This window comes from Protopterus annectens, chromosome 5.part0 (assembly GCF_019279795.1).
Source record: "Protopterus annectens isolate FY-2018-M chromosome 5.part0, PAN1.0, whole genome shotgun sequence".
In the NCBI taxonomy this organism is placed as follows: Eukaryota; Metazoa; Chordata; order Ceratodontiformes; family Protopteridae; genus Protopterus; species Protopterus annectens.
In genome coordinates this window covers 332,546,348-332,568,101 of record NC_056735.1, presented here as the reverse complement: position 1 = coordinate 332,568,101, position 21,754 = coordinate 332,546,348, and positions in this window count along the sequence as shown.

The following is a 21,754-nucleotide window of genomic DNA, read 5'->3' as shown; positions in this document are numbered from 1 at the left end:
TATTAGTTAAAAAACTATCATTAACTATGAAATGCCAATTTTTTCGTATTATGGCCCAAATGGCCCATGAATCAAGGGTGAAAGTTGTGATGAAATTCAAATTAAAATTCCTTTCGTCATCCAAAAGATGTACTGAAGATTGTGGGTTAGTATTATCAATGCTGACATTGACCACACAATTCCCTATTCTCCCTTGCTTTGTCACTTTTTCACTTAAAAGTGGTTGGTAGTATCCAGAAATTCTCTTATTAGATACCTCATCTATAAGTTCCTCTAAGAGTGGAATAGGGTAACCTCTACTCAAAAACATATCCTTGAGGAAGTTGCATTCTGTGTAAAAATCACTTAGGGTACTGCACATCCTTCCTGCACGCACCAATTGCCCCTTTACGATAGAACGTTTTTGTTTGAATGGGTGTGCGCTAGAAAAATGCAGGAAGGAGTTGCAGTATGTCGGCTCTCTGAATATACTAGCCAGATACTCTTCCTTGACATTGTCCTTTACGAGTTTGACATCTAAATAATCGATCTCTGAATACGAGAAGTTAGAAGTGAATTTAAGGAAGTGGGTAGTTTTATTTGATATTTTTACTTGTTTTGGTTTGGGTATCAGTCCTGAGCCATGTAGGGGTTAAGCCCAGTCAGTTTTCATTGTATAACTATTTATTCTTTACTATGCATACATTTTTTAGCATGTTTACAAATAAGGCGTTCATTAGATTTTCAGTGATTTTTAGCTTTTTTTAGTGATTTATTATCATGTTAGATTTCTTAATGTATCTTTATTTGTCACCCAGTGTACTGTTCAAGTTAGGGAAACAAAACTTACTTCCATTAACAAGAGTTATTTGGTTAAGTTGATGAATTTGTAATGATTTAACATGTCACTTCCTGCCTTTCTGGTATATTAAGGCAGGTTATGTGTTTTAATTGTATTCTGATGAAGCTACAAGAGGCTTGTGGCGAAAACGCTGGATTATCTTAAAAAATAAAAAGTTGCGTTAAGTATTCCTTGCACTTTTTTGCTGTTTCTCCAAGGTTGCCGTGGCTTTGTGTTTTTCTACTTGTTTTTATTCAGTTTGGTTTATGTAGGGATTTATACCTAGTTTAGTGAGTTTAGGTATAATTCCAGAATGGGGGATGGTGTTGAAAGCCTTGGCAAGATCAAGATAGGCTGTGTGAACCATCTTACCCTCATCTACGGCTTTGGTGACTGCCTCAAAGAAGTCAATCAGGTTCAGGAGGCATGATCTGCCTTTCACAAACCCGAACTGGGTGGGTGCAGAGTTTGGAGGTTACCAATGTCTTTGTTTATGAGTTCCATGATGATACATTCCATGGCCTTACAGACCAGGCTCGTCAGGCTAATAGGGTGATAGTTCCTGAGATCAGTGGTGGCTCCCCCTTTGTGAAGTGGGATAAATGTTGCTGTGTGCCATTCAGTGGGCACAAAGTCTGACATGAGGCTATGACTGAACATGGTGCTTAGGTGGGGAGCCAGTTCGTTTTGAAGTTCATGTAAAACGCAGCCTGGGATGTTGTCCAGTCCCATGGATGCTGTATTTTTGGCTTTAGAGAGTGCAGCTTTTACCTGCATAGTTGTGATTACAGGAACTCTGCATTCTTCCTGTAAAATTATGGGCCCTTTAGGTGGTTAGAAGGGGGTAAAGTTAGCACTGAACCTATCTGCCAGGATGTTGGCAATATCAGTTGGTTCTGTAATTTTCATGCCATTGTGCTGTAAATCAGAACTGATCTGGGTGCTGCCATTGAGATTCTTGACATGGCTATAGAATGCTTTGTGGTTGCCCCTAGAATCAGTGATGATTTTGTTTTCGTAGCTAGCTTTGGAGGATCTTATAAGGGATCTCAGCTTCTTACTGAGGCTGACAAGGGACCTCCTCCACTCATGGGATTTTACTCTCTTCTGCAACAGTTTCTTCTTTCTGTTGTAGAGTTTGTTTATGGCAGGGGACCACCAGATTGGCTTCCTTTTTTTGGAGGGTAGTGTCTTGGTTCTGTTTGGGATAGCAAGATCCATGCATTCGTGTAAGGGCTTATAGAGTGCATTTGTGCAGAATTCAGCAGTCGTAATTGTATTGTCCATCTGCATGGGTGTCATGAAGTTTGCCACTTCTATCTTAAGAAGCATGAAGTTGGCTTTGGAGAATTTTTTTACCATGGTTTCCTTAATGGGGAGGGTGGGGAGGGATGTAGATATCTAGTGTGATTAGCTTATGGTCAGAACTGACCAACGAGGAGTTGACTTCAGATGTGAAACACCAGTCACTCATGTTGGAAATGACTAGGTCTAGGGTATTGTTGCCCTTGGTGGGGGTGTGGATAAGTTGATCCAGGGCATTGGAATTTATGAATTCCAGAAAGCGTTGAGTGAAGGAGCTGGTACACAAGTAGTTTTCCCAGTTAATGGTGGAGTTGAAATTGCCCATTATTAGGGTGTTTGGTTGAACCCTAATATTTTCCAGTATATCTAGGAAAGAGGAGTGGGAATCCTGGGGCATGGTGGGGGATCTGTAGCAAGCTACAATTTGGATTGCAGTTTTGTCCAGCGTCAGTTGCACTTGGATAACCTCGGATGCATTATGCTGAGCAACTAGGCTGGAGGTGTGGATATCCTTAATGAATATGGACACACCTCTGCCTTTGGTGTTCTGGTCCAGGTTAGATGGCCGAAATGTGTGGTATGAGTTATAGCCCTGGTAATGCAGGTGTGGTCTCTGGAGCCTTGAACCAGGTCTCAGTTACTGCACAGATATTAATGTTCTCCATTTTAAGGAGTGCCTCGAGGGAGTGCATTTTGAGATTTAGACTTCTAGCATTGAGTAGCAGTACCCTCAGTTTTTGCTTGCCTGTTCCTGTTATGGTGGTGATTTGTACCTTACCTAAAAAAGGCACTAAAGGGGCAGCAAGAGCCTTAGCCAGTATCCGGAATCCCAGGATGACAGGTGCAGGCCATCTCTGGCAAAGCATCATGGTCTGTCAACCATGTCGTCCCAGGCAGACAGATACTGGATCCCCTTAGAATGACAGCAGAAGCTTAGCCAATTGCTGAAGTCAATCATTTTGTCCTTGTACTGCGGTATCATTCTGGGTGATGGCAGGATGCTATTCAGGGCTATGGTCATACCTGCCTGGGTTACAAGATTGGAGAGCTCTTCCATGTCTCTTTTCATATAATCCAGGGAGGTACATCTCAGGTCATTCAGACCAACATCATATTTGTACTTGTAGAGTGACCTGAGTGTGTGGATTATGTGACGGATCCTGGCACCTGCCAGGCAGCTAACAGTAAGCTTCTCCTTGTTTAGCCTGGTAAGTGGGATATCAGTGTGCCTGGCTATAGAGTCACCTATGACTAGTGTGTTGGGTACTTTGTTTTGCCTTGTGGGCTGTGGTTGTGTTGCACACTGACTCTGTGGGCTTTGTGTCATTTGGATTGTGTTGGGTGGTGGAGGTTGCTTGCGTTTCTGCTTTGGAGGTCTCTGTTGCTTGAGCAGATTACTATTGAGAGCCTCCATGAGCGTTTTTGTGTTTCTATGTGTGGATTTTGGTGGTGTAGGTTTAGTGGGACTATGTGATGAGTGTGGTGTGGTGCAAGTGTTTACCTTTTCCTCTTAACTGTCAAGTTCAGTCTTGGTTGGAGAGAGCTTTACCTCCAGTTTGGCTGGATAAGTGCATCTCTCACAGGTTGTAGTGTTGGGTGGTAGGAGGATAGGGTTGTCTGTGTACATGAGTCAATTGCTACATTGCCCCAAGATGCCCAGATTCATCAGATAGACAGGAGGGAACATTGGGAGCTGACCCTTGGATATGCCTGAATAAAAAACTATTTTCCTCTAGACAAGTGAGGAAAGTGAGTACAAGAGCTGTTTTTCTCTAAGCAAATGAGGAATCTAAGTACAAAAACTGTTTTCCTCTAGGTAATGAGGAAGGTTGAGTGCTGTAGTAATTTGTACCTTATTTAGGGCTTACAACAAGTTCTGAACAAGTGCTGAGCACAAATAAGCAAATTCAAGTGCTAAAACTAAGAATCTGTATCTGAACTAAACTAGTTACAGGAAAGAAACAAGTGCAAATGTTGGCTTTTAAATCAGAAAGTTGAGAGAGATGGAAAAATTGCTCAAACAGCCAATAACTACAATTTCTGGGCCAGAACCCACTCCTTATGTGGTAGATAGGTTACCTAGTGCTTATCACTCCCACTGATACGCTAGCAGGCTTCACTCCAACACAGAAAGGCTTGGTGGCCTCAGGAGCTTACAAACAGTACTGGATACAGCAAATCTGTATCTGGATTAGACTAATTACTGGAAAGGCAGGAAACAAGTGTACATTTTTTTTATTACAGTTAAGCAGAACACAGGGAGATTCTAGCTAAGTTTTTTTTTTTTTGGTAAAGGAAATGGAGAGTGGAGAAGCAGAAGATAATTCAAGGTTAGGAACTAAGTGGGATCTCTAGAGATAACTGAGTGAATAAAGGGTCCAGATACTTTGAGGTTTTGAATAGAAGTCCCAGGGTTGAGGTTGGCACTAAATTTGTTTGTAAGGATGTTGGCAATGTCTATTGAGTTAGAATAGGAGGTGTCCTGATGAAAGTTTAGTGGCCTTTAATCTTGATGATTGGTGTCCCAATCTGTTCACAAACAAAACCGAGGATGTGTTTCATAAGATCCTACCCAGTCCAGACCCCAGGCTTTGCTTATCTCAGGACTTTATTCTCTGTGTTCAGAGCTATCCAGACCTTGCTGTGTAGAGGGAAGTCCTACTACTTACCAGTGGGAGTGGTGAGCATTGTACTGCCTATCTAACATTACAGGAGTGGTTTCCAGTTCTAAAATTGTAATTTTATTACCCTTTTTGGACTGATTTCTATCCCTTTCAACTTTCTGGCTTAAAAATGCATCTGTTTGCACATTTTTTGCATTGTGCAGCACCGTGAGGCTACAGTTAAACTATTCCAGGTGCCAGAAAGTCTGCTTTTCAAATTTTCCCTTAGAACTAGCTGGTTTCTCAGTAGTAGCACTAAAATCTGAACCCCTGTGACGAGCACTTGCTCTAGAACCTGCTGGAAAGCACTAGGAAGCCTGAAACTGATACAAGCACTCAACTCTCCTTGTCAATAATGAGAAATTAATCATAGGCACTAAACAGCCTATAACTGTAAAGTACCTTGCAAAGGTAAGGGAAAACAGCTCTTATACTTTACAAAAAAAGCACCTAAACAGTCATGTCCAAGGGTCAGCTTCCGGTGATTTCTCCTGTCCACCTGGTGAATCTGGACATACTGGGGCAATGCGGCAACTGCCTCATGTACACAGACAACCCTCTCCTCCTACCACCCAACACTACAACCTGCAAGAGATGCACTTACATAGCCAAACTAGAAGCAAAGCTCTCTCCGGCCAAGATTGTGCTAGACAGTCAAGAGGAGAAGGTTAACACCTGCACTACACCTCAAGCAACTCATAGCCCTTCAAAATCCACACCATCAGCACCCACACATAGCAACACTAAACCCACATATGTGGAGGCCCTTAACATTAACCTGCCCAAGCAACAAGGACCTCCGAAGCTGAAACACAAACACCAGTCACAACCAAAGTGACACATAGCACACAACACCAGTGTGCCACCCAACAACAGCCCCTAAGGCAAGACAATGTGCCTAATACTTTAGTCATAGGTGACTCTACAGTCAGGAACACTGATGTCCCACTCACCAGGCTGAACAAGGTGAAAATTACAGTCAGCTGCCTGTCGGGTGCCAGGGTCTGCCACATAACGCATGCACTCAAGTCACTCCACAACAAGTACAAATACGACTCTGTCATTGCCCATGCTGGAGTGAATGACTTGAGACGTACCTCCCTGGACTACATGAAAAGAGACATGGAAGAGCTCTCAGATCATGTGGCCCAGGCAGGTATGACCCTAGCCCTGAGTAGCATCCTGCCTTCGCCCAGAATGATACCACAGTATAAGGACAAAATGATTGACTTCAATAATTGGCTAAGCATCTGGTGTCATTCAAAGGGGATCCAGTATCTGTCTGCCTGGGAAGACATGATTGACAAACCACAATGCTTTGACAGAGATGGTCTGCACCTGTCACCCCTGGGATTCAGGTTACTGGCTAAAGCTCTTGCCACCCCTATAGTGCCTTTTTTAGGCAAGGTTCAAAGGACAAAACCACCACCATAACCGATACAAGCATGCAAAATCTGAAGGTAATGCTACTCAATGCTAGAAGTCTAAACCTCAAAATGTACTCTCTCGAGGCACTCCTAAAAATGGAGAACATCGATATCTGTGCAGTAACTGAGACTTGCTTCAAGGCTCCAGACAGCACCCCTGCAATACCAGGCTACAACTCTTACCACACTTTTCAGCCACAAAACCAAGACCAAAACACTAAAGGTGGAGGAGTGTCCATATTCACCAAGGATATTGGCACTTCCAGGCTGGTTGCACAACACAATGCATCTGAAATTCTCCAGGTGCAACTAACACTAGGTAAGACTGCAATCCAAATTGTAGCTTGCTACAGATCCCCCACCATGCCCCAAGATTCTCACTACACCTTTCTAAACATACTGGAAAATATTAAGATACAACCAAACACCCTAATACTGGGTGATTTCAACTACCCTGCCATTAACTGAAAAAACTACTCGGGTACCAACTCCTTATCCCAATGATTGTTGGAATTCATAAATTCCAACGCCCTGGATCAACTAATCCACTGTCCCACCACAGGCTCCAATATCCTAGACCTGGTCATTACCAACATGGGAGATAGATGCTCCACACCAGTGGTCACCCCCTCATTGGTCAGGTCTGACCATAAGCAAATCACCCTTGACATCCACATCCCACCCCCAACCCCCAGTAAGGAAACCTCCTTAAAAAAACTTCTCCAAAGCCAACTTCATGCTACTGAAGTCAGAAGTGACAAACTTCATGACACCCGTACAGACGGGATCTGAAAGTTCGACTACAGAATCTTACACTAAGGCACTGTACGAGCACATCCACTCATGCATGACTCGTGCCATCCCAAATAGAACCAAGATGCTCTCCTCCAAAAATAGGAAGCCAATCTGGTGGTTCGCTGCTATAAACAAACTATACAACAGAAGGAAGAAACTGTTGCAGAAAAGAGGAAAATACCAGGATGCAAAAAACTCCCTCACCAGCCTCAGTAAGAAGCTGAGATCCCTAATAAAATCCTCAAAAACTAGTTACGAAAACAAAATTGCCAAAGATTCCAAAGACAACCACAAGACATTCTATAGTTATGTCAAGAATCTAAATGACAATGCTCAGATCTGCTCTGAGCTTCAACAGAATGGCATTAAATATATTGATCCCAAGGAAATTGCCAGTATTCTGGCAGATCGATTTAGTGCCAACTTCACCCCCTCTCACCCCCTAAAGGGCCCATCTCAATACCAAAGGATTGCCAAATTCTGGTAATCAAGGCCACACAGGTAGAAACTGCACTCTCCAAAGCTAAACATACAGCATCCATGGGATCAGATGACATCCCAGGGTGTGTACTACATGAACTACAAAATGAACTGGTACCTCACCTAAGTGTCATGTTTAATCATAGCCTAACCTCACGCATCGTGCCCACTGAGTGGAGCACAGCTACAGTTATCCCACTCCACAAGGGGGGATCCACCTTGGATCCCGGGAACTAATGCCCCATCAGTCTGACGAGCCTGATCTGCAAGGGCATGGAACATATTACCATGGAACTTATAAACAAAGACATTGGCAACCTTCAAACACTGGACCCCACCCAGTTTGGGTTTGTGAAGGGCCGATCTTGTCTCCTGAACCTGATTGACTTCTTTGAATCAGTCTCCAGAGCTGTGGATGAGGATAAGGCAGTCCACACATCCTATCTGGACCTCGCCAAGGCCTTCGACACCATCCCCCACTCTGGAATCATAGATAAACTTACTAAGCTGGACATAAATCCCTATGTCACTCAATGGGTTGCCAACTGGCTTACTGACAGAACCCAGACTGTAAAAGTAGCCGTCTCCAAATCCAGCTCCAGACAAGTGACATGTGGAGTACCTCAGGGTTCAGTCCTGGGACCACTCTTGTTTGGCATCTACTTCTCTGAAGTACAGGCCAACACTAAGAGACTCTGGCTAACAAAGTTTGCAGATGACTGCAAACTGGGAGCCATTATTGTATCCCCAAATGATGTGGATATTCTACAAAAGGGCCTTATAGAAACAGATGCCTGGTGCCAGAGCCATGGGCTCAAGCTTAATGCCAAGAAATGTATAGTTATCCCCTTCAGAAAAAAACATGTACCCATGAATTACCACATATGTGGCAGTACACTAAACATAGAAAGTGTGATGAGAGACTTAGGGACACAGGTAAACAGTGGTCTCACTTTCAATAACCACATCGCCACAGCAGTCAGGAAATCCTTCTATGTGGCACACCTCATCACTAAAGGCTTTTCATCCAGAAAAAAGGAGGTCATTGCCCCACTGTACTCATCCCTCATTAGACCCATTATAGAGTATAATGCCCCATTTGATATGTACATCACAAGACATCTGCAACAGCTGGGAAGGCCACAGAAATACCTCACTAAAAGAATCACAAGCCTAATGAAGATGCCATATGCTGACCATCTAAAAAAACTCCAGCTATACTCTGTGGCATATCGTCTACTCAGAGACGATCTCTACTTAACATACAAGACCATGTCAAACCCTGAGCTGTTGGACATGCTCCACTTAAAGAAATCCCAATCCCTCAGTGCCACACACTCCAGGGATCTAAACCTTGTCATCGCAATGAACAAAACAAGCTGGAGGGATAGGTTCCTGACCCAGGGACTCCCCATACTCTGGAACAGACTGCCCATACATGTCAAACAGAGCGCCTTCTTGGCCCTCTTCAAAAGGAATCTTGATGACTGAATGGGAGACAGGAAATTCACCCCAGGGATCATGTCAGTCGCCCTGCTAGACAGGGGTCCAGAGAAGTAAATATTGTGGGAAAAAATATCCAGGGAATTGTTATGGCTAGGCTTGTATAGGCCCTAGGGCCGATAGCCTAGTACCAACCTATTAACCTATGAACCTATACCTTGCTTAGTTACTGGTCTGGATGGGAAAATGGTTATTTTCTTGAAGTCTGTTGTTAAGACCATCACTCCTTATTTGTTATATCTTTTCCAAAGGTCATAAGCGACAGAGCTTGTTCCAAGCTTATAGAAAGAGGCATTAGTTGTACTTGTGACAAAGTCTGAGTTTTCTACTGTAGTTGTGAATTATAGGCCGATTAGTTTGATCTGTGTACTGGAAAACTGCTTTGAGAGAGTTCTCTCTAAATATGGGTCTATATTACATATCCAAATGCTTAAATGTTCGAATCGCTAAAGATCAACCTTTTGCGATAGAACATTCAAATGTTCAAATATGTAATAAAATACCCCCCACACCCCCTCGCTGCTTAACTATACCAACTCTGAAATCGCACTTCAGTGCACTACAGTGTGGAAATGGGAAATTTCCCATTCCCTACACTGTAGCGCGATCTTGGAGTTTGTATATTTAAGTAACGGGGGTGTGTGGGGGCGCAGCCCACATGTTGGGGAAGCAAGGGGGCTTGCCTCCCTGCTTACACCCTTTAGTTTTTTTTTCCTTTTGTTTTTTTTTTTAATTTTTGTTCATATTCGAACATTTAAATGTTCAATCGCTAAAGGTCGATCTTTAACGATTCGAACATTTAAGCATTCGGATATGTAATATAGACCCTGAATATATACTTCACTCTCTGAGTCAAAATAAGGATTTAACTCAGCATGCATTTGTTCAGGGGAGATCCTGTTTGACAAATTTGTTATTACTTTATCAACCTTTATGGGAAGCTTTGGATGAGGGGATGTCTATCGATGTCATATATTTAGATATGGCCAAGGCTTTTGATACCATTCCTCATCAGAGTTTTCTCAGTGATGTTGGGTAATGATTTGAATCACTATGTTGTAAAGTGAGTGAATAACTGGTTATATCATAGATCTTGTAGAGTAAGACTTGGAGTTAATTCTTCTGCAATTAAATCAATTAATTCTGGTGTTCTTCAGAAGTCTGTCCTAGGTCTAGTTCTTTTTTGGTTTGTTTATGTTATGTCTTCTCACACCTGATAGGCTACGGTTGTGTAGGTGTGCCCATAATTCTAAAATAGGGTCAGTTATAACAGATATAAAAGACCAGTGTGTGTTTCAGGGATATTTGGATGAATTATTTTGTGGACAGCCTTTTACAGTATGGAGTATAATCTAAACAATATATATTTTGCTCATTATGGACATAGTAACTCATGTTACCCTTATGGAGTGAACAATACTTTGCTTAGAGAAGTGGATGTTGTCAAAGACTTGGGAATAAAGTTTGATAATAACCTAAAACTTGATTCATGCCTAATAGAAACTAAAATACATTAAAAATATGTTGAGAACAGCTGTAGGTAGGGATAAGAATGTTCTTTATAAATTACATACCCCCGGATTCACTATCATCCCATGCAGGACTAGCTTAGTCCTGCACGGAAGCAGCCATTTAGGAGCAGGATGGCTGCTCGCCATTCATATTAATGAAGGTGCGCTGCCTGAGCTCTTAATCTTACATGAAGTAAGAGTGCAGGGGGCGTGTCTCAGAATATACACGCCTCTGCAATGAAGAACAGCAGACAAGTCCTAAAAGAATGAGCGAGACCGCTCATAGGTGTATGCATACCCCCAGCAACATCCCCCCACGTGTACAAGAGCAATAGTTAAAACAACAAATATAAAGATTTTCTTTTTTATGAAACAGATGAAATTTAACCGTAAGTGCGTGGGTTTGCCCATCGCTTAGCTACGGTTAATGCAGCTTAAGTAGCAGAAGAGGATAAAAAGCAAGATATATGGAAATGAAGCAGTATAGCAATATTGTAGTGGGCAGAGCATTCACCTTACGAGCAATCACTTGCAGTTTGAGTCCCACTGCAGGACATTCCATTTTCCATGGCAAATCATTTTATGACCAATATTTTTAGTTGCATAACCTACTAAATAAAATATATTTGTGAACTGGAGTACTGCATTAAATGCAGATGTGAGGTGTTAGTGTCATAATATTGCAAAGTCCACAGATAATCACATGTGCCCCATACAGTATATGTACCCAGGAATCAGGGATACAAATGGAAGGTAAAATGTGTAATGAATGATAACTCCATACAGTTTCTAAATCCCCCACTTTCCCAAGAACTATTAGACATTACTGTCCAAATTAGTGCAATGGTAAGCAGGAGTAAGCACTAGTAAGCAAGTGTAAGCAGTAATAAGCAAGAGTAAGCATATGTAAGCACTAGTAAGCGGTTTAAGCCCATTTGCACAGGGGTAAGCAATGCGCACACAGATTAAGCAATATTGAAGCTAACTCTCTGTAAGCATATTTCACCAAAGGTTAGCATAGCTTACCCTCAGGCAAAACCCAAGCAAACCTGCTTAAAAAGTGCTTAAAAGTACCTTAATCACTCTGTATGCAACATATGCTGTTCTGGCCAGAAACAAAATAAGCAGCCTTTGCAGGACTTGAACCCAGAACCCTGTACACTATAGTCACAGTAGTTAATCACTAAGCCATCACAGCAGTATATAAGACTGAGGTATCACCAGACAAATTCTCACTATAGGAAAAATCAAACTGAACATGTGAAAGGAATCTATATACAGTCTCATGTTCTGTAACCTACTACATAACATACATATGTGAACTGGGGTACTGCAGTAAGCCCAGATGTGAGGAGTAATTGTAATAAAGTGTTGAAGTCCCCTAATAAACACAAGGACCCCATACAGTGTACACACACATGAATCATGGATACCAGACTCATATATAACATGTAATGAATAATAAAGCAATCCCAAAAAGCAAATATAATGCAAATTGAATATTAAGCAACGCTAAGCATTGCACAGGCCAGCTTAGTAGGTATAAGCAATCTAACTCAATCTACCCATTGGTATACCCATTTAAACAATGCCAACCTTAGGTAAGTAGGTTTCCCCATAGCTTAGCCTTTTCAAAACCGTCCAATCATGGCAAAGCGTGGGAAATCAGCCCTATTTAAACCTAACAGGCAGGAATACATCTCATAATGGATTGTAGCTTCCCCTTGCAGGCACTATGTCTGGAATGGGAGAGGGTGTGTGCTTTCAGGTGCAGCGCTGCGGCATCCAGGAGTCCAGATTCATGGCAGGACTCTTTGTCAAAGACCATGAGCAGAAACTGCTGCAGGCCAGTACCAGGGTTCCCGATATAAAGTGGAAGCCTGGGACCATCTCACCGTGACCTCACCAGTGCCACTGGCATCCCCCAACTGGTAAGCAGGTCAGGCATTACTATGCCAACCTGAAGTGGTGAAGGGGGAATCTCTTGGATCATTAGATCCAAGAGGCTAGGAGTACATGGGTGGTCCCAGCTGTGTGTAAGCACTCCACTACCTGTTTAATAATTGCCAGCTCATGTATATTATGGATAGGTATGGCTAAATATTCCTCTTATGTCCTTCACAGTGGCAAGTGAGCGGGCTGCGAACCAGGAGGCTCATGGATGTCGCTTGGAGAGGTTGTGACGTGAGGCAGGTTAGTAATACTCTTGCATGTACTGTCATAGAAAATAAATCTAAAAGTATTAGTAAGTTAATTGCCTGTAAAAAACCTGTATTGTTTAAGGCAAGTACTGCATACACCAGAGAATATGGCAGGAAGAGTCTCATATAGGTTGTATGCAAATAAAAGCATAATAGCCTGTCAATGAAGGTCTAACTGTTGGACTGCGTGTGTTTATTCTAGTATCATATGGTAATGTAGATTTGCAATCACTTAATAGTACTTTTGCATTAAGCACCGTTGCCCACACTGTGCAACATAAATAAAATGTGTAGGAATGTCTGTATATGACTGATGTAATCCCCAGAGGTCATTTAGTACAACTGACAGAGACATAGACAGAAAACAGTGAAAAGACAGACAGCAAAATCCAAATAACACACGCAACGGGGATGTGAACTGTTGTATTTTTAACACACACAGCCATGGTTCGAATCCTGGGAGTGGTAGTAGTCTGCATACAGAATCATACCCCACAACTGTATAGATATGTCCAGAATGTCCAGTAAATTGGCCCATATCTGCTGCCTGTCACTCTGTCCCCCTGGGAAATCAGTGGGATGATCCCAGATATATAGGCAGTAAACAAGAAATACAACTGATTGCCACACATCTATAATAACAAACCTGTCACTCTAGCAACTCCCCAAACTGTTATGAGTAATAAACCAAGTATGTCCCATCTACACCCCCATGTTGTCAAGTTGTGACCAGAGTGTGTACAGTAACAGAGTGAGATGTATGTGCATAATACTAATGTGGAATCTGTTACTTTGTGTGGCAACATTCCAGTAGTGCTAACAAGCATTGCTTCCACAGGTCCGTCAGATATGAACACTGTGCACATAAATAAAAGATTGATACTCTGTACTGGTACTGTTTACTTTGGTATTGTATGGCATTGTTATCATTGCAGTTACTCTGAATAATAAGGTATTACTCCTCACTGTCACCCACAATGTGTTGCATAATATAACTGTCTACTGGAAATCCTGTATAAGAGTGTTGTAATAAAAGATCAGAACGTAAAACCACAGGAGAATTATAGACAGAAATCAGATAAGAGATATACAGCAATATCTGTATAGCACACACAACTGTGATGGACAGTGTCTTAGTGTTAGCAGACACAGCCATGATCTGAATCCCGGCAGTGGAAGTTTGCTGCATACAGAATCATACCCCACAATTGTACAGATATGTTCAGAATGTAAAATATATCGGCCCATATCTGATGCCTGTTACCCTGTCCCCCTGGAAATTAGTGGGATGATCCCATTTGTTTAGGCAGCAAGCAGGAAATACAACTGATTGTCACACAGCTATAAGAACAAACCTGTCACACTAGCAACTCACCAAAATATTATGAGTAATAAGCCAAGTATGTCCCATCTACACCCCATTGTTGTCTAGCTGTGACCAGAGTGTGTACAGTAACAGAGTGAGATGTATGTGGATAATACTAATGTGGATTCTGGTACTTTGTGTGGCAACATTCAGGGAGTGCTAACAAACATTGCTCCCACAGGTCCGTCAGATACGAACACTGTGCCTAGAAATAAAAGATTGATACCCTGTACTGGTACTGTTTACTTTGGTATTGTATGGCATTGTTATTGTTGCAGTTGCTCTGAATAATAAGGTAAAACTCATCACTGTCACCCACACTGTGCAACATAATATAATTGTCTACGAAATCCTGTATAAGAGTGTTGTAAGTCACTAAAGGTTGAAGAGAGCACGGTTCACCAGCATATGGTCAAGACATGACCAGAGTCTGTGCAAAAAGAGATGGGCAGGTATGTGCATAACATCAACCTGGAATTTGGGAGTATGTGTAGAAACAGTTAGTGTTAACAAACAATTCCTCCACAGGTATACCAGGTAAGAGGTGTATACTGCAGGTAAAACCAGTTCATGTATATAGTTGTTGACAGCCATACCACTGTCCAAACTAAGGCAATAGGGTAGTGTACTAATACTTGTAAGGTACAGATAACAGCACTGACTAGGAAAGTACTGTGAACTACAGGAATATACTGGTTGTTAACTTGACACCCCCCACCATATCTGCACCAATAAACTAAATCCCAACTCAACTGGTATGTGATGACTTAACTGTAACGTTGGAACATATGTCCTTTTGTCTGATAATTATTTAAATCTGTTTTTATGCATGTGCTATGTTGAAATACTCCAACACTGGTGGTATGATGCCATCAATGTACCTGCATGCTGTTGTAATTACTACTGTGGTCCCATATATGCATGTGTTCTGTTTACTATGCAACTGTTTCATATCTGGTGTCTGGGTTAATGGTAACATCTATGCATGCTGTTATAACTAATCCTGGAATGTGTTGACTATTACTAACCCACATATGCTGATAAAACATAAACACCATGCCACGTATGGGAATGCGTGTCCCAGCGGGCCCACCTGTCCTACCTCAGGTGGCCATGGCATCGGGCACCAGCACGTCTGGGGCCCAATTCCGGACCTCCTCATCCATTGGTTCTGCACCACCTTGGAGTGGAACCACCTCAGGGGATGGGGGTTGCCCCCCCCCCGGGAGCAAATGCGGACAGGAACCTGTCACCAGGTCCGGGTTGTGGTGCATAGCGAGCTCAACTAGGAGTTTGTAGATATGCTACGCCAGCTCGAGGGCTGCGTGTCATGACTAGGGGGTCAGCCTGGCTCTCTGACACAGCCCCCAGCACAGCCACCTTTGGGGCTGTGAAGGTGCAGTGGTGACTGTCCATGGGTGGGGACCTCTGTCCTACTGTTTCTACTAGGGGGCACATGGTCTTCCGATTTTCCAACACCCCTCCCCATCAAGATGTTTACCCCCCACATGTCATATACCACCCCTGTATGCATCTTGTTTGTCTTGTTTGTTAACCTACCCAATCTACCTCCCCAAATATACCTACTATCCCTCCCCAACATCCCATTCTCACCTGAAAAAAAAGGGCAATCTGTTCCCCCACAAAAAATCTTGCCCCATACATAGCTGTCCATTTTGCACACATGTTCACTGGACATGTAATCTGGTCTAACTGGTATCACAACATATTATTGTTGTCCTCACCCCCTCTCTCAGGGGTTGGAGTGTCCAAATCTACCTCCAAATTCAGTGTATATGCACAGCTGTTGCTGTAGAAGAAATGGGCAGCTATGGACCTTCCCTACACCCTTCCTGCACATCCCTAGCTATTTTCCCCTACTGCCTTTCCCTCTTTGTGACCCTTTTTCACCACTTTCCTATCAACCCTTTTTTCTTTTCTTTTAAAGAAATTAGTGCAGGGGTAAGCAGGAGTAAGCACTTTTAAGCAGCAGTAAGCAGGTTTAAGCTTCTTTGCACAGGGGTAAGCAATGCCTACACAGGTTAAGCAATTTAGAAGCTACAATAAGTAATAGAAGAGCAACCAGCAAGAGCAGAACAAATTATATATCAGAAAAGCTGGTTAGGCAGTGAGAGTATGAGCAAAGCAATTTAATAAACAGTAGAACAATAACATAAAACTAATAAAACTGGATAAGTGCTTTCATACACACAGGTACTTCATCAGATCCAACATTAAAAGAACTTAAAACACAAGTAGCTATATATCAATGTCTAAGATCATGTGACTTCAAAATTGGCTTAATAGAGATAACATCATTTAACCCTCTCCCTTCATTTGCCCTGAGCAAGTGCATCCATTTAATCTCCACACATTCAGTCTGCGTCTTAATATCACCACCTCTGAGTCATGGTGGAAAGATTTCTAAGACCAAAAACTTAAACAAGTGATCACTCCCTGCTACTTTAACATGTTTGGACATAGCATTTCTTTCATCTCATTGAGTAATGCTATACACATGATCCCTAATCCAGTCCCTTAAACACCGGTTCATCGTCCCTACATAGAAACTTTTGCAAATCACACAGGAAGCACAGTACACAACATTCTGAGTGCTGCAATCTGCATAAGATCTCAAATCATAAGCCTTACTTGTATCAGGATGTTGAGATCTTATGCTGATTGCAGCACTCAGAATGTTGTGTACTTATTCCACTCAAAATCTCTTTAAATAAAGTTACACTCTTAACTGAACAGATAACATAAAAAAGTGATCCAACTTTAATTATCTCACAAGTAAAGTCAAACTAGATGGACTTAACCTTACTGTCTTTAAATGTTAATGGATTAAATAATTCAAGGAAAAGATCTAACTTTTTTAGGTACTTGAAACTAAATAAAGTGCAAGTTATATTTATTAAAGAATCTCACCTCAAATCAGAAGACAACTCTAGTTGGAATCCACTGGAATATATAAAATTATCTCACGCTTCACATAAGAAAAAAACAAGAGGGGTTCTAATACTTTGGAAGAAAAATGTCACAATTCCCCAAATTATCTATAATTATGAAGATAAAGAAGGACCTATAGCAATTGTAATAATAACATTTAATAACAGAATATGGACACTTGTTAATTCTTATTGGTTTACTGGTATAGGGATAGGAACAGTCAGGAAACATTTAGAGTTAATTAACAAAGTCTATAAATGTAATCTAATATTGGGGGGGGGACTTTACCTGTATTCTAGACACTTCTGAAACTACTAATAAAAAACATTTTCATCTTACTTCTATAGGTAAAGCTCTAAGAAATTGGTGCGAAAACCTAAATTTAATTGACATCTATAAATATAAGGATGATAACTCACTATCTTTTTCTCATAGTGACTATAGATTTGACACTCAAACCAAACTGATAAACTTTATGTATCTCAAAACCTGAATATGAAAATAATTTTTCCATAATCTCTTGCTCCTTTTCAGATCACAATTCACTTATTTTAAAATTTGGAACTGACTTTAAGAGTTTGACCTTCAGAACAAGAATGCCATCACATATTACCAAATTAACACAATTTAAACCATGGTTAGACTCTGAAATTCAAAATTTCCTAGATATCAACCAGTCAGATGGTGTTTGTCTGATAATCGTATGGGAAACACTGAAGGCTTACCTATATGGCAAAATACTTGCTTGGTTTAAAAACAAGACTAAAGAATGGGAATCAGAACTTTATAATATTCAAAAACAACTCATAAACATTAATAAAGACAATTCACAAGATCCAAATACAAAGAAAAAAAAAACAATTACAGTCTTAAATAATAAATATAATGAAATATTAACACATAAACTAACTTGGCATTGGAAAAATTAAAAATTAATTCACACTCAATGTCGCCAAAACATTTGCATAACCTAACAATGAGAGTTAAAAGACAAGCCTCTGATAATAATATCACAAAAAACATCCATGAAGGGAGAAATAATAAAGTAGTTTTAGACATTAGTGACATTTTTGAAGCTTTTAAATTTCACTATTTTGACCACCAGTCTAATAATAATGCACTTGCTGATCACATAGATCTAGATATAAGCTCATCTAAAATAAACAAAATCCCAGAAAAATTAAAAACTGAGATCTTAAAACAAATTTCTCTTAAGGAAATAGTTGAAAAAATTAAAGAAAGCAAAAATAACAAAGCCCTTGGAATAGATGGAATTATAATGAAACTATATAAGATACTCTCATCCTCAGCCATCTCAATTTTTCATAAAACTTTAAATGTAATACAAACCGAAAATATAATACCACCCTCATGGAAATATTCTTTAGTCACTCCCATCTTAAAAGAAAGTAAAGATCCAAAACTGTGCAGCTCCTATAGACCAGTTTCTCTACTAAATAATGACTATAAGATTTGTGTGTTCATCCTTGTTAATAGAATTAAAAAATCCTTAACATATATTATAAATAATTATCAATCAGGTTTTCTTTACAATAGACACACCTATGATAATATTCTAAGAATATTGTCCCTCATAGACATTTTAAATAGGGATAATTGAGAAGCCTTCCTAATTGATCTTTCTTATTGAAAAAGCCTTTGACATGCTGAAATGGGATTACCTCTTCAAAGCTCTAGAAATCTTTGATTTTCCTTCTCATTTCATTACTTTGATAAAAAAATCTATATAAAAATAATCTTGCTTATGTAAAACTTGTCCCATTTACTTCAGAATCCATTAAACATTTCAAAGGCACTAAACAAGGCTGTCCGATGTTACCCATTTTATTTGCTGTAGCAATAAAATTATTTGCTTTTGCAATATGTCAAAACCCAAAAATTAAAGGCATAGGCATATATGATCAATTTTACTCCAAAACCATGCTCTTTGTGGATGATATACTCTTAACTCTGAGTGTCTCAGAGGATTCTCTCAAGGAATTATATCTACAAACTAAAAAGTTTTTTGATAGCTCAGGTTTACATTTAAGTGAAACAAAATCTAATTACATGCATTTAAACAAAAAACAAAACTCCCTTATAACCCCAAACCATTTAATAGGAAAACAGGTCACCTCTATAAATTACCTAGGAATCACATTATGTGATAATAACAATAATACTTTGTCCACAAATTATAAAAACATTATATCTACTTTAAAACTATTCACAGATAAATGGAACAAATTATATCTAAAGTCTGAAGATAGATTACAATTAATAAAGATGGTATTATTACCAAAAATATACTATATAGCTCAAGCCATACCGATGTTGCCAAATAAAAAAATTACTACAAGACATAAATAAAATCCTTTTAAATTTTCTCTCATTTTCTAAACAAAATAGGATAGCCTACTCACATCATATTAGACCCTGGGAATTGGGAGGAATTAACTTGCCAGACTTAAAGACATATATCAGGGCCTCTGTCTTCAAATTAGTTTTCAATTGGATAGACCCAAATTTCTCACCCGCTTGGAAATCTCTTCATATTTCTACTTTTTTAAATGAGAATACACTAGTAAAAAACGCCCTTCCACATGATCAAATCAATACATTTTGGAAAATACTATGTGTTAATCTACAATTTAATGTTCCGAATCCCACCAACCCAAACCTTATAAACTACATTTACAATTTATTTAGATCCTTCATAAACTCAAACCTAGACATTAAATTATGGTGGGAACTCTTAATTCCCTTTAAATAACTAAAAACTTTCCCAACAAATTACATGAAAACATTTTAAACATCTGGGAACTAAACATTTTTACTTGCTGGCAGCATTGTATTAGGAACCTATCAGTGCTAAATATACAACAAATAATAAACACTTTGATATTCCAAATACAGATTGGCTTTTACTCCAAAGCATTTTATCTTATGCTCAAGAATTATGCAGAATAATCAACAATTCCTCCTTCAGAACTGAACCACAATTCATTTTCTTTATCCAAGAAATGATCTATAATAACCATAACTGGTCTAACTTAACATCAAAGCTATATAAAAATTTAATAATTTATAAAGTTAATCCAAAACAAAATTTTTGGAACTTTATCACTAAAGGTCACATAATTAATATGTCATCTGAAAGTAAAAATTAATTTATTGTACTCTGTCAAACTGACCTCCAAATTACAAGTTTGGAAGATTTTTTTCCTGGAAGTTCCTCCATACAGCCTTTTACACTCCCAATAGGATTGCTAAAATGAATTCTTCTAAAGACGTGGTATGTTGGAGATGTTCACAAAATTGTATAGCTGACTGGATTCACATATTTTTGACTGTAAAAAATTCTGGGAGGAGATTGGTGATTTCCTCCAAGCTATTTTTACAGATTCCTTTGTATTAACTAAATCTCTGATTTTCCTGAATGTTAATAAACAAATGTTTTGAGCAAGAAGAATGTATATCTCTTATGGACTATACTAGCAATTGCTAGAAAATGTATTACAAGAAAATGGAAAACCTCTTCTGAACCCAGTATTCAAGAATTTAAGACTTTACTGGAAGCAACAATATATTTGGAAATAAAGGTAAAAGAAGCAAGAATCTTCCCTAATAAATGGATCAACAACCCTTGAAAGAAAGTTCTTTCTCTTATTGAGACTCTAAAGATCTCCACAATCTCTTAGTACTAGAAGAAAGTACACCTGATATTTATGTAATTGTGTAACTAATTCTCTCTAAGTATCATTTTTTTATATAGGCCATATGTATATACTGTATATAATTTGTTCTTTGAATTATTCACAACCTAGTAGTATTTATATTTATTGTCTATTTGAAAATCAATAAAATTACTTAATAAAAAAAAAGAATGTTGTGTACTGTGCTTCCTGAGTGACTTGCAAAAGTTTCTATGTAGGGAAGACAAAACGGTGTTTAAGGGACCGGATTAGGGAGCATGTGTATAACATTACTAAAGAAGATGAAAGAAATGCTTTGTCCAAACATATTAAAGTAGCAGGGAGTAATCACTTGTTTAAGTTTTTGGTCTTAGAACTCTTTCCACCATGACTCAGAGGTGGTGATACTAAGACACAGACTGAAGCTGTGGGGATTAAATGGATGCACTTGCTCAGGGAAAATGAAGGGAGAGAGTTAAAAGATGTCATCCCTGTTAACCCAATTTGAAGTCACGTGATCTTAGACATTGATATATAGCTACTTGTTTTTTAAGTTCTTTTAATATTGGATCTGATGAAGTATCTGTGTGTATGAAAGCGCTTATCCAGTTTTATGAGTTTTATGTTATTGTTCTACTGTTTATTAAATTGCTTTGCTCATACTCTCACTGCCTAGCCAACTTGTTCGATATGCAATTTAGAAGCTGAGTATAAGAAATTGTAACCGGAAGTTAGCATTGCTTACCTCCGCAAAAATCCACTTATAACTGCTAAAACGTGCCTTAATCACTCTGTATCTGACAGACCTTGTTCTGCCCAGCAACAAAATAAACAGCCATTGCAAGGCTCAAACCCAGGACCCTGCACATCATAGCCAAAGTGATTTACCACTAAGCCATGTGAGATATACATAACCCTGACGATTTCACAAACATATCATCCAGCACATTCGTTCAACAGTACAGGAAATGTAGTTAAACATGTGGATGCATGTGTGTGTGTATATATATTTATATATGTTGAAATATATACATAT